Below are 12,568 nucleotides of genomic sequence, written 5' to 3'. Positions count from 1 at the left end.
GCTGTCTTGTCTGATACCTGACACCAGCTGGATTCTGCACACATTCTCCAAAAACATAAGTAATTATGTAGTCAAATAGTAAGTCTGCTTAAAACCCAGACTCTGCTTCTAGACATATGTTCTATTTAGAGTATCAATGATAGTTTCAGTCAATGACTTAATCTAATTTTGAAGAAAAAAAATTGAAGGAATGTATTTACTAGCTTCCCTTTCCATCAGTAGGAAGGAAATGCTATATTGGTCCTACATATAGTGTTATATGTATGCCAAGGTCAATGTACAAAATCATTTCCTTATGGCACATAGAGGTGACTCCACTAAAGACAGTCGGCGACATAGCAAAAGAGGTTCTTGCTGCTCTCCATGTCTCTTGGCACCCAGCCCCATTCTTCCTATCTAGGCCTGTTTGTTCCAGGATTGTGTTCACCAGTGAAAACTCTCAGCCCATGAGAAACAGTAACCTCAGCCACTAGGAGAGTAATGTGGGGAAGGTCAACTACAGGAAGATGCAATCTTGAGGCATAACTGGGTTTTATAAGAAGGGTGGAATTGGGCACAGATATGTATGAACCCTCTGAGCCCATTGCCTCTGCTTAGAACAGTCCACTGTTTTCTGTGCTAGGTTGGATCTCTGCTCAAATACCCTCCTCATTTGTCACTCGTTGCCTTTCCCTGCCCCAATTTTCCTTATAATAACATATCACTATCTGGAATTATACTACAGGCTGAGCCTTCCTAATCGAAAAATCTGAAATACATCATGCCCCAAAATTCGAAGCTTTTTAAAGGTCAACTTGTCACCACAAGGAGTAAATTCTATACCATGAAATTTTGCTTTATTCACAAAACAGTGTAAGATATTGTATAAAATCACCTTTAAATTATCTGTAGATAAAAACATAAATGAAACATAAATCATGTTTAGGTCCCATTCCAAAGGTATCTCATTAGAGGTGCAAATATTCCAAAATCAGAAACACTTCTGGGTCCTAAGCACATCAGATAGGGGATACTCAGCCTGTAATTCCTTACTGGCTATGGTCACCTCACCGGTACAGTGTGAACTCCATGAGAGCAGCAGCTTTTTTTCCTTGATGCTATAAGTCCAGCATCTACAAGAAGACTTGGCACATGGTAGGTGCTTCGTATATATTTATTAAATACAAGAATCAGCCTCTTTGAGCTGGGTTGCTTTTTCTTTAATCCAGACTTTTTTCCAAAAGAACAAATTGAAGAAGTTATCAAACCCATATTTTACCTGTATTTTTGGATGCATTGAATTTTTTTCTTTAAAAGGCCAATGTAAAGTTGACATGAAGAAAATAGTTCGGTAAATACTAGCTCAGATGGTGCTCAAGTACAGCAGAGTTAAGAAAATGAGATCTGGGTAACTGAAAACCACTGTTAGACCAGAAAACACCAATCTAACAAAACCCACCATTACATTACTGGATAACCTTCACATGAGGAAAAATTTGTAGTCATCTACACAATTTGCCTTGAAATAATTATGAGTCATCCTTTTCGATCTCATATGATATGCATTGTGTTCATGGTTCTCTTAGAATTATCTTTGGTTTGGGGTTTTATAAATTATGTGCACAAAATTAAACTAAGACTTATCCACATTTGAATCCAAATATTTCTCCTTTTTAAGTTGTATCCATAACTTTGAAGTCAGAGTTAAACCACAGGCTTATGTTTTTTTATAATTATTTTTTAAATATTTGGGTTCAATGAGACTTGGCAGTTGCACATGTAATGGGAGAGGATCAGGCACATGGATAGATGGGGGGCAATAAATTGTAGGGGTGGGAAGTCTTATTCATTAAGAATATTGTTTTCCATACGTTAAAAAAAAAAGCTATCTCATGAGCTGTCCTTCCATAAGGCATTGTAGTCAGTGAGCATGTATACTTCCTTTTCCTTGCCAGATATTTGTTCCTGGCTGGAAGACATTTTATGATATTTATTTGATGACACACACCTGCTGGGTAGATGAAAAGCTACAACTCCTGAGGATGACCTACTTCAAGGGCACAGTAAGCTTCTGAGGACTTTGGCAGGTTATCCTTACATCATTTGAGTACATCTTGATATTACCTGTTGCACATATCTAAGGCTAGTGTGTTGCTGACTTGTTGGAGGCAGAGCTGCTAACCCCAGGGAAGAGATTTTGGAGTCTGTAACTAGTTTGTAAGTGCACTGAGACTGGGAAGACACACTGCTTTACCAAACCTATATGCAGTGCTATTCTCAGCAGTCGGGATGTGAATCACCCCAGGAACTTGGGATCTGGGAACAGACCATCTAGATAGGGTTCTAATGGGAGCAGAAGTAAGTACAGGCTAAAGTAGAAGGGGTGGGTCCAAGAAAGAAAATACATTTCTGATGAGGATCTGAGGTGAGGGAAGTAACAGGAAAAAAATCCTGAGAGTTTACAGACTGGAGAGAGTCCAGTAGAGATCAGGAAAGAGCAAAGAATATTTGAAATACAAGGATGACTCCCATTCATCTTGTGAAGCCAGTTTGTCTTGGTGTGTTCACTTCTATTTCACCAACATTCACTGAGCACAAGCTACTGTGATATAGTGGCCCTAGACAGTAAAGATACTGTAAAAATAATTTGTGTCAATCTCCCAACATTATTCATTCTAGTGAGGAAACAGTCCTAGACAAAAATTTCAATATAACCTAACCATAAATATACACAAGAAATTCTTAGATTTGTTGGAATTTCTGTATTTGGGGCACCGGGCTTGAGTTTTTAAAAGTGTGAGTTAGCTAAAGAAGAGAGAAGAGAGACATGGTGGCATTAAAACCATATGTTATGCTCAGCAGTTGCAACCTGTTTAGCCTTCCTGGAGCAGAAGAGGCCAGGTAGGAATCAGTGGATGGGCTCTGGGTGCCTTGGAGAGGCTGCAGTTTCCTTATCATCTTGTGAGCCCATTGTACGCAGCACATGGTTAGAATTAGAGAACTGTGCTTGCTTTCTAAATGCAGCTTCATATCAGTTCCCTGGCACCTCTGCCTGCCCTGAGCTCTATTGCGTGGAAAATCTGGAGTTCCACTGAGGGGACATTGACTCACTGCTAAGGAACTGTAAGCTCTGAATCCTAACTGGATTGGGATGTTACTGGTTGATTTGTAGAGTCTTCATCCAGTACTTTTATTTGCATGTCTAGAGGCCATGATTTGAAAGACTTGGCTCCAAATGCTCTTTGTCTTCCATGTTGTTTATGATATGAGTGTACTCAGGCATCTTTTCCTCCTCTTTGAGTTGCCTGTTGCTGTGGTTACACAGAAAATAAAGCAAACCAGACACTCCGGAGTAAAGGATTTCTAATCTCCCCTCTTATTCCTCCCACCCCAAACACACACACCCACAAATACACACACTCTTGGAAGATTCAAGGCACTCTTGTTACCAGTAGTTGTGGTATTGTAGATGTTACTTGGTTCTTGGGTACAACATCTAAGATTAGGATACTCCCCCATGTGCAGGAAAAGAACCATGAAAAGTAGGACAAGAACAAAGAGTGACTTCTTAGCAAAACAAAAGTATGCTTGAGGGTTGATGAGAGTAGTTGAGTATGAGCCACTGACTATCCAACTATAATAAACCTCAAAGGATGAAGCTGGCAGTTGGATAAACACCAACTCTGTGGAAGCTGTCAGGATTCAGGGCTTTATCCAGTAAGGCAGGGTTACTAGATGGTGCAGAACCTGAGACCCTCCCCAAATAGTTTACCAACAATCAGTGGCTTTCAGCTGTGGGAAGGCATATTTCTGAACATTTGGTTCTTCGCCCTACCCAGTTTAGCATTGCCAGTGGAAGGTAATATGTCAGTCATTACTCCCTCAAGAGGTATGCCCAACCTCAGTATGGCACATGCACTCCATGAGGAGGGTATAGGACAATCGGGCGTTTTAGAATGAAATCTTGTAGCCTGGGCCATTTCCTCATTCCTGACCATGACTACCTAGCTGCCTACCTGAAACTCTCAGAACAAGTTGACCAGGAGCATTAGATGGAGCACTGAATGTTGTAGGAGTGAAGAGGAGAAAGTAAAAGAAAGGCCCACAGTTTTGCCCAAGGAATTTTAAAAACCTAAGCATTATTATATTCTTGGTAAGAAATCTCATTGAAAGTTAAAACTATTGATGTGAATTTTATAACTTTTAATAAATTCTATTACAAGTGTGCTTTAGTGGGGATTTTAGTCTTTACACAGACCTAGCATAAGCACTGAATTGGAAACTACACACACATGCACACACACACACACACACACACACACACGTATCCTTGGATAAAGTAGAAAAGAATGTAATTCTATTTTAAAATCCCTTCCAGTTCAAGAGTTATCCAAGAGAATGGTGTTGACCAAGGTGTTGAATGCACCAGTAATAATGATGCTACTCTTTCATAAAGCTAAGTAATCAGGAATAATGCTGAAAATAAGGGGACAGTCATTTATTTACTGTATTTGGCATTGTTAGCACTAATAATGCATTTCAACACAGTAGAATTTCTAGATAATGCTTTTGTGACTTTTATGCAGGTTATTGTTATTTAAATGAACAGTCTACTGCACTGTAATGAAGAAATGCATGCTTTTTCCAACTCACTTATCAACCAGGATTCTAGGAAAATGAGAATTTCTGTCTGCCTTCATTCACAGAGCAAACTGGAGGTCACTGTTTTCAATATCAACCTTTTTTTTTAGCTTTTCAACAGTGAATAATTAGGAGCTGCTGCTTCTGAAATTACCTGTATTCACTGTAGGGAAGGAAAGACTTTTATCTTCCACGATGAAATACATTTTCTCATTCAAACTTTGTCATTCGTTTTTTAAAATGGCATTTTATACCTCTGAGTCAATCCTAGGTAGTAAAATAAAAGAAATATATTTTGTGTGCTGCCATAGTCTTGTTTATTATTTACTTCCTTAAATTTCAGCTGCTCCTTGAAAAATGATCCAAATGCAAAACTAGGTCTAAAGCAATTGAACATATAAACCAGTTATCCACATAAAATGCTATTGTGCAAACACACATGCTCTTTGTACCTTAATTTAACTTGAATTGATCTTTATGGTTTAAATGATTATGTGCTTCTATTGAGGTTTTTTAACAGATTTATTGAGATATGATTTACATACCATGTAATTCACCCACTTAAAGTATACAATTTATGTGGTTCTTAGTATACTCACTGAGTCGTGCAACCATCAACACAATAATTTTAGAACATTTTCATCACCCCCAAAAGAAATCTGGTACCCATTAGCAGTCACTCCCTATTTCCCACCAACCCCTGACAACCACTAATCTGCTTTCTGTGTCTATAGATTTGCTTGTTCTGGACATTTCATATAAATAGAATCATATATTAGGTGGTCTTTTGAGTCGGGCTTCTTTCACTTAGCAAAATGTTTCCAAGGTTCATCCATGTGACACATTTCCATTTCTGTACTTCCTATCTTTTTACCAACAAATAATATTCCATTGTATGGATATGAAAATTTCATTCATTCATTTTCCTATCAATTGATGGACATTTGCGTTGTCTCTACTTTTTGAACATTACAAATAACATGAACATTCACATAGGAGTTGTTGTGTGAACATATGTTTTCATTTCTCCTTCCCATATGCCTAGAAATAGAATTGCTGAGTCATGTGGAAACTATGTTTAGCTTTTGGAAAACTGCCAAGTGTTGGAAAGTGGGTGCTCTGTTTTACATTCCCACCAGCGATGTACAAAGGTTCCATTTTCTTTACATCTTCACCAACACTTGTTATTGTCTGTCTTTTTGATTATAGTTGTTTGAGTGGGTGTGAGGAATTATCTCATCGTGGTTTTGATTTGTAATTCCCTAATGGGTGATGATGCAGAACATCTTTTCATGTGTTTATAGGCCATTTGTATTTCTTCTTTGATGAAATGTCTGTTTCTACTGAGTTTTTACAAATTCTTTTACCTCACCACAGGAAAGTGGTTAGCAGAACTAAGTTAGAAACAAGGATATCTTCCTAACGGGAGCAATTTTCAAACACATTTATAACTTGAAGACATTGTTTTTACAATAGTATTTTTGAATTCCAGAATAACTGGGTTGTTCCCATGAAGCAGTTTACCTCTAAAAGTTTTTTTTTTTCAACTTGGTAGTATTAGAGGTCCCAGAATCATACTGAAAAAGGGGGTTGTAAAGATAAGCTTGTCCAGCCAAACATGGAGGTGTATGCCTATAATCTCAACATTCAGAAGACTGAAACAGAAGAATCATAAGCTTCTAGGCCAGTCTGGGCTGTATAAGCCAGTCTGGGAGTCACCATGTAGGCCCCAAAGACAATTGATGATAAGAGTTGGAACTCTATACACGTGGAGTCCAGGTACCTAAAATTCTGTTTATTTTAGAGCAAATATAGCACTTTTCAAATGGTTCTCTCTGATTTAAAAAGAAAAAGTAATGGTGAAAATGCCCTGCAACTGAATTAACAAAATTTGCTGCTGGGTACTTAACACATAGTATTTTATTTTATCCTTATAGTAGCACATACAAGATTAATATTATCATTCTCTCCTTTTACATGTGGGGAAACTAAGGTCAGCTAACTTGTTGGAGGCCATCTACATAGTAAGTGGCAGATCCTAAACTGGCCTTCTAACTCAGAGGTTCAGAGGCCATTGTTCTCTTTGTTTTTGTGGTTTGTCCGACAATCAAAGGCAGCATCAGCATACTGTTGCCTTTGCCATCTTGCAAGACTGATTCACTAAATCACTGACAGAAGTAATAGGTGATATCATGGGGTGCTCATTTGTATTGTTAACATGCTTACTTAGCAACACTAACATATCTAGCCTCAAAAGTAGAATATATGTTTCAACTAACCAAAGAATTGTTCAGATATAAAAATATTATACTATAAAGTACTGATACAGCCACTTATATTTGTAGAGTACTTTTCAGTTAGAAAGCATTTGACTTACACTTTTAATTTGATGTTCACAATTATGCCAGTTTTTTATTGTTTTTGTTTTCATGTATTTTTATATTCTTAAAAAAAATTAAGGCCTGAGAGGCTTTAGTTGCTATGATTATGAAGTCTGAGGCAAAACTACATCTCAAATCCAAGTTTCTTGGCTCCTGTGGAGTCCTGTGTTTCCTCCAGTGGAACATTGTCAGTGCTCCACCTTAATAATGTGCTGAAGGACACGCATTAAAAAGAAGAAGAGATTATACCATTATTCCAGACGACAGCAGAGCTAAGGACAAGCAGAAGTTACAGGGAGGCCAATTCTGAGCCCACATAAAGAAGACTTGATCCAACAATGGAATGTGTTGTCTTATGAGACAAGAGTGAGGTCTCTTGTCATTGAACTGTTCAAACTAAGGCTGAATGACCATCTGGGAGGATCCTCTGGAGGGATTTCTGCATTGTGTGGAAGTGGGAGGGGGGGAGATAGAGAGATGGCATTTAAGACCTCTTCCAACTATGAGACTGTGGGTCTTTGTTCCTAATTAAGAGAATAAAGAGACTGTAGCTCTGGGGTTTCTTTTTTTAAAAGAAAGTAACCAAATTTATCAACCTGGATTACTGATTTCCAGTTAGAATAGCCGTTCCCATCTATGTTGACAGATGCTTTACACAAGGGTCCCATATTCAACTAAGCCTGAATATTAGCAGTCAATGTGCCATTGTCCTTGTAACTACCCAATAGGCAGGGGAAATATATGCCAATTCCAAATTTACTTTTTATTTTTGCAAAGCACTTCAGAACCACATTTGTCAGTTTACCCCAATGGTTCTCAGCTCTGGTTGCTGATGAGAATCAACTGAGGAGCTTTTTTTAAAAAAAGTGCAGATGCTGATTTTCAATAAAAGTACTAAGAACATATATTGGAAAGATGACAACCTCTTGGATAAATAGTGCTGGAAAAATCGAACAGCCGCACATAAAGGATGAACCTAACCTCTATTTTTCATTATGTACAAAACTCTACTCAAAATGGATTAAAGACTTAGATGTAAGATCCTGAAATATGAAATGCAAGAGAAAAACATAGGAGACATTGGAGTAGACAAGGATCTATTGGATAAGACCCCAAAAGTACAGTGAACAAAAGCAAAAACAAAAGGCAAAAATAGATAAATAGTAAAAACATTCTGCACAGTGAAGCAAATAAACAAAAATATGAAGAGACAACCTATACAATGGGAGAAAATACTTACAAACTACATGCCTGATAGGAAGTAAATAAGGAACTCAAACAAGTCTATAGCAAAAAGAATAAAAAATCCAATTACAAATGCACAATAGACTTTTCAAAATAAAAAAGACACAAAAATGGCCAGCAGATTTATGAAAGAAAAAGCTCAGCATCCCTAATCATCAGGAAAATGCAAATAAAAACACCATGAGGTATCACCTCACCCCTATTAGTTTATTTATTTAAAAAGACAAAAAAATAGCAAGTGCTGGTGAGAATATGGAGAACCCTTCACACATAGGAAAACCTTATTCACTGTTGATGGGACTGTAAAGTAGTATAGTCATGAGGGAAAACAGTATGGGAGTCCTCAAAACGTGAAAAACAGAACTGTCATATGATCGATCCACTACTGAATATATATCCGAAGGAAATGAAATTGTTATGTCAAAAAGACATCTGTACACCTGTGTCTTTTGCAGCACTACTCACAGTAGCTGTGAAACAAAATAAAATGAGCTTAAGTGTCTGTCAACCAATACATGGAAAAGAAAAGTCAGAAAGAATCTAAAAACATTAATCTTGTAGAAGTTAAGAGAAGAACAGAGGCTGGGGAGAGTACAGTGTGGAAGGAAGGGGGAAAATTCGGTCAACAAGTACTAAAGTATAGTTAGATAGGAGAAAGAAATTCTGGTTGCATTGCACAGTGCAACCTGGGCCATCCTGTACAGGGCTACAAACAAGATCCAACCTTACTTGAAAACTGGGAGCACTAGATGCTCTTGGCATCGTTAGCAGCATGCTTCCTCGCTTTCAGAACTTCTCAGCGGGTGAGATCTTCTGAATCAGATTCTCTGCAAGAAGCTGAAGCTTGAGCTAGGTAACTTAAGAGTTCCATCCAGCACTTCTACATTAAGATTGGACCACAGCACTGCAAACCAGGGGCTGACGTGAAGACTAATACTGAGTTTCGGTTTAGTAACTGGGAAAGGCATGCACTATGTATGGCAGGCCAACCTCCTGAGTACTCAGGACAGTCTCAAGTTCACATGGCCCACCCTGCCGAATGATCAGACCTACATTTTGGAAAGTATGATTGACAGGAAGCAATGACTAATTGTGCAAAAAGTAAATATAATCTGAATATGTGGGATGCCCTCCAAGAAGAATTACAGACCACAGTTAAGCATAGTTTCTGTTTCATTTTCAGTTGATGAAGGAATAACTTGAAGTTGCTCTAGCTACTGAGCATGCAGCAGCAACAGTCCCTGATTTTCTTGATGGGGTGGGGGGCAAATGTGGATATTTCATAGATACTCCAGCAAGACAGCCTCTAACTGCAATTGTGGAAACTGGTGGAATATTCCTAGTAGGAACTCAAAGGATTGTAAAGCTGAATAACCTCTTTGTCTCTTTTATGAGAAACTTGTATGAGAAACTCTTTTTCCCTTTCTCTCCTACAAGCATTTTGTGGTTCACCATTGCAGACACTGCATATCTTTGTATCCCACACAGTCCCCATGTTAACAGTTGTTTGCTAGTTGTGGTCATTTAATTGAAAAAAGCTGGCATGGAGATATTATAGGTCCCAATAGATCATTTTTGTATCAAGTATGGTGTTACTCCTTTTGAACAAACGCTCTCAAAGACCAGATTTATTATAGTTCTTTAAATGCATTAATAACATGTAAGAAGATAGAGCACTGAAGGAAAGACGTGTGTGGCCATGAAATATGGCAATCATCTACAGTTTTGAGGCTTGATTGTCATGGCATATTGCCAACTGTTCACTATAGATTTCTAGATGGCATGGCTCTGTTGGTACTTGACTTGGACTTTTCTTAGGAACAAGGTTAAAGAGGACACTAGACTTTGGCTGGAATCCTCTTGCTTGCCTCTCCCAGGCAGATCCTGGGAACTTCCATCTTCTCTAACCCATCAAAAAGCTACCTGAGCCTCTCTTGGGAACTGTAGGCTCAGCACAGACTGCTCTCTCTCATGAATTCCCAGCACCTAGTAACACTGCACTGTAGAGGGCAATGACATTGAAGTCCCTCCTGTGATCTGTGCTTGCCCTTCCGCAAATCCCTGGCCTGGGCAAGTGTGGACATGAACTCAACAACTCAATAGATAAGGGGTGTGTTTTTCCTACCTTGCCCATTTTTTTTTATTTTCTATGAGATTCCATCCTCTTTTTTAAGTTATTTCAGAAATTTACATACACAGAGATAGAAAATAGTGTAGTAAGCCCCCTTCCTACCTTCAACAACTATCAGTATGTAGCCTTTCTTGTTTTATCTTCCTATTTCCTTTCTCTTATTTTGCTGGGGTATTTTAAAGCAAATACCAGATACCAAAGTTACCTATAAATATTTAGCATGTAGCTCTAGCATATGTACTATAACTTTTTAGAAACTTAACCACAATCCAACAGATTTAATAGTAATTGCAAAGCCTGTCCAGGGATCAGTTTTCCCTAATCATTTCAGAAATGTCCACAAACAGGTGGCCGATTGCTTTTGGTTGATCTGTCCTTAAGTGTCTTTTAATCTATTACAAATCCTCCTCCTCTTTTTATTGTATTTGTTTGTTGAAGAAATCAGATTATTGCCTTGCAAAACTTTCCACATTATATATTGGGCCTGCTGCATCTTCATGATGCTGTTTAACATGGTCCTTTTTCCTCCATCCTTCCTGTAAATGAGTCGTCAGCCCTAAAGACTTAGTGAAATGCAGGTTCAATTTTATCACATCAGGATGCACATAATTGATTGGTGGATTCAGCTATGATCAGCCTGATTGATCCACAGTGACGTTCTCCATCAACCTGTTACCAGTTTTAGCACCCGTTGCTGCTGGTGCTTACATTTGTTAGGGGTTACAAAGCGGTGATTTTTTTCACTTTTGTCATTCTGTCTGCATTTACTAGCTATTATTCTATATAGTATGGCTTATTATCAACTATTTGAGTATTCTGAAATGCATGTCATACAAGAAAAGCAGCATAAGTGCCTTTCTGTGTAACAAGTTTTCATGATATTGAGTTGTACCAACAACCTCCAAAAGTGACCAACAAGGACTGTTTGTTTTTTGCCTATCATTGCAAATTCATAATATATTACTTTGTAAACACATTTCCTGTGTGTCAATTTAGTACTCTTTTCGATCCCCTGTATCCTACTTTGATCAGTGGGAGTTGCCTCCTCTCACCTTTTAAAGATTACCCTTGGCTTCTCTAGAAGGATAATATGCCCCAGGTTTCTAGCCCAACCTGGACTCAACTATTTCTATAAGGAATCTGAATTCCCTTCCATAGTAAATAGGTAAAGGCGTCAGTCTAAGACCAGGGACGTAGCTCAAGTGGTAGAATGTCCACTTAGCAAGCACAAGGCCCTGAGTTCAAACCCCAATACTGCAAGAAATAATAATAATTAATACTAAAAAGGCTATAGTCTAAGCACTAGCAGCAGATCCCCTCCAAAATAGTGATGTGTGTTCTGGAATGGCAACCTCATCCTCCTTGCTATCTCATAATTCCTGCTTTCTGTTGGCATATGGTTCCAGTTGATACTCCCTCCTCCAATAGGCGTATAGGCTGCCAGTGCTCCTTATGAGTCTACTTCTTCATCCATACCTATGTCCTCTCTCCACCTTTTTGTCCTTCTGTATGTCAACTGCCCCCACCATGTGTAGGCTCGTAAGACACCAGTGTGGGGAAACACTTCTGTAATCCAGTACACAGACTGGTTTTTGGGTTTTTTGAGGTTTTGGTTTTTTTTTTTTTTTTTTGAGTTTTTACAATTCATCAATCCTCCTGTGAAAGATCCACACAGTCACCACAGAAAATGTCAGTGTAGAATCTTTCTTCCTTCTCCTGTTATCCAATCCCCAGCTTTTACTTAGCCAGCGCCAACATTGGACTTTGTTCTGTTTTTCAGATTTTTTTACTCTTTTCTTGAGATCTTTTTCTTCTCATATAGTCCATGTCTTACAGGTCTATGTTTGGGTTGTTTTCTTTCCCCAATCCAAGAAATCATAAGCAATACCTGTGCCGGCTGTCTTGCCACCACCAAAATGGTTTCTCAGTCCAAATGCAAAGATGACCCGTCTTGCCACCACCAAAATGGTTTCTCAGTCCAAATGCAAAGATGACATCCAGTGTGGCCATATGTATACATTTTGGCTAATTTTTCCCTAATTGTCTGTCCAGGCTAAAGGACATCAATGACCATTTGTTTCCTCTGAAGTAGTCAGGTAATCATGAATTTCTAGTCCATATATTTAATGTGTCTTGATAGTAGTCAATCCTCAGCCAGCCAGGGTAGAAACTTGCCTTTCCCCCCCCCCCC

The 12,568-nt window shown here is 38.5% G+C and overlaps 1 protein-coding gene across 6 annotated transcripts in view; it reads left to right on the top strand.

Moving 5' to 3' along the window:
- Vti1a (vesicle transport through interaction with t-SNAREs 1A) overlaps positions 1 to 12,568 on the top strand; it is a 345,401-nt gene that overhangs the window by 252,322 nt on the left and 80,511 nt on the right. For 2 of the 6 annotated variants that reach the window (XR_012449627.1, XM_074078313.1), the window contains one exon: positions 1 to 12,568. This exon is cut by the window's left edge and continues 24,509 nt beyond it. The exons of the other annotated variants lie outside the window; for them this stretch is intronic. The gene's annotated coding sequence lies outside the window, so the exon portion shown is untranslated. 6 annotated transcript variants of the gene reach the window in all.

This window comes from Castor canadensis, chromosome 7 (assembly GCF_047511655.1).
Source record: "Castor canadensis chromosome 7, mCasCan1.hap1v2, whole genome shotgun sequence".
NCBI lineage: Eukaryota > Metazoa > Chordata > Mammalia > Rodentia > Castoridae > Castor > Castor canadensis.
This window is presented reverse-complemented; position numbering and strand designations above follow the sequence as displayed.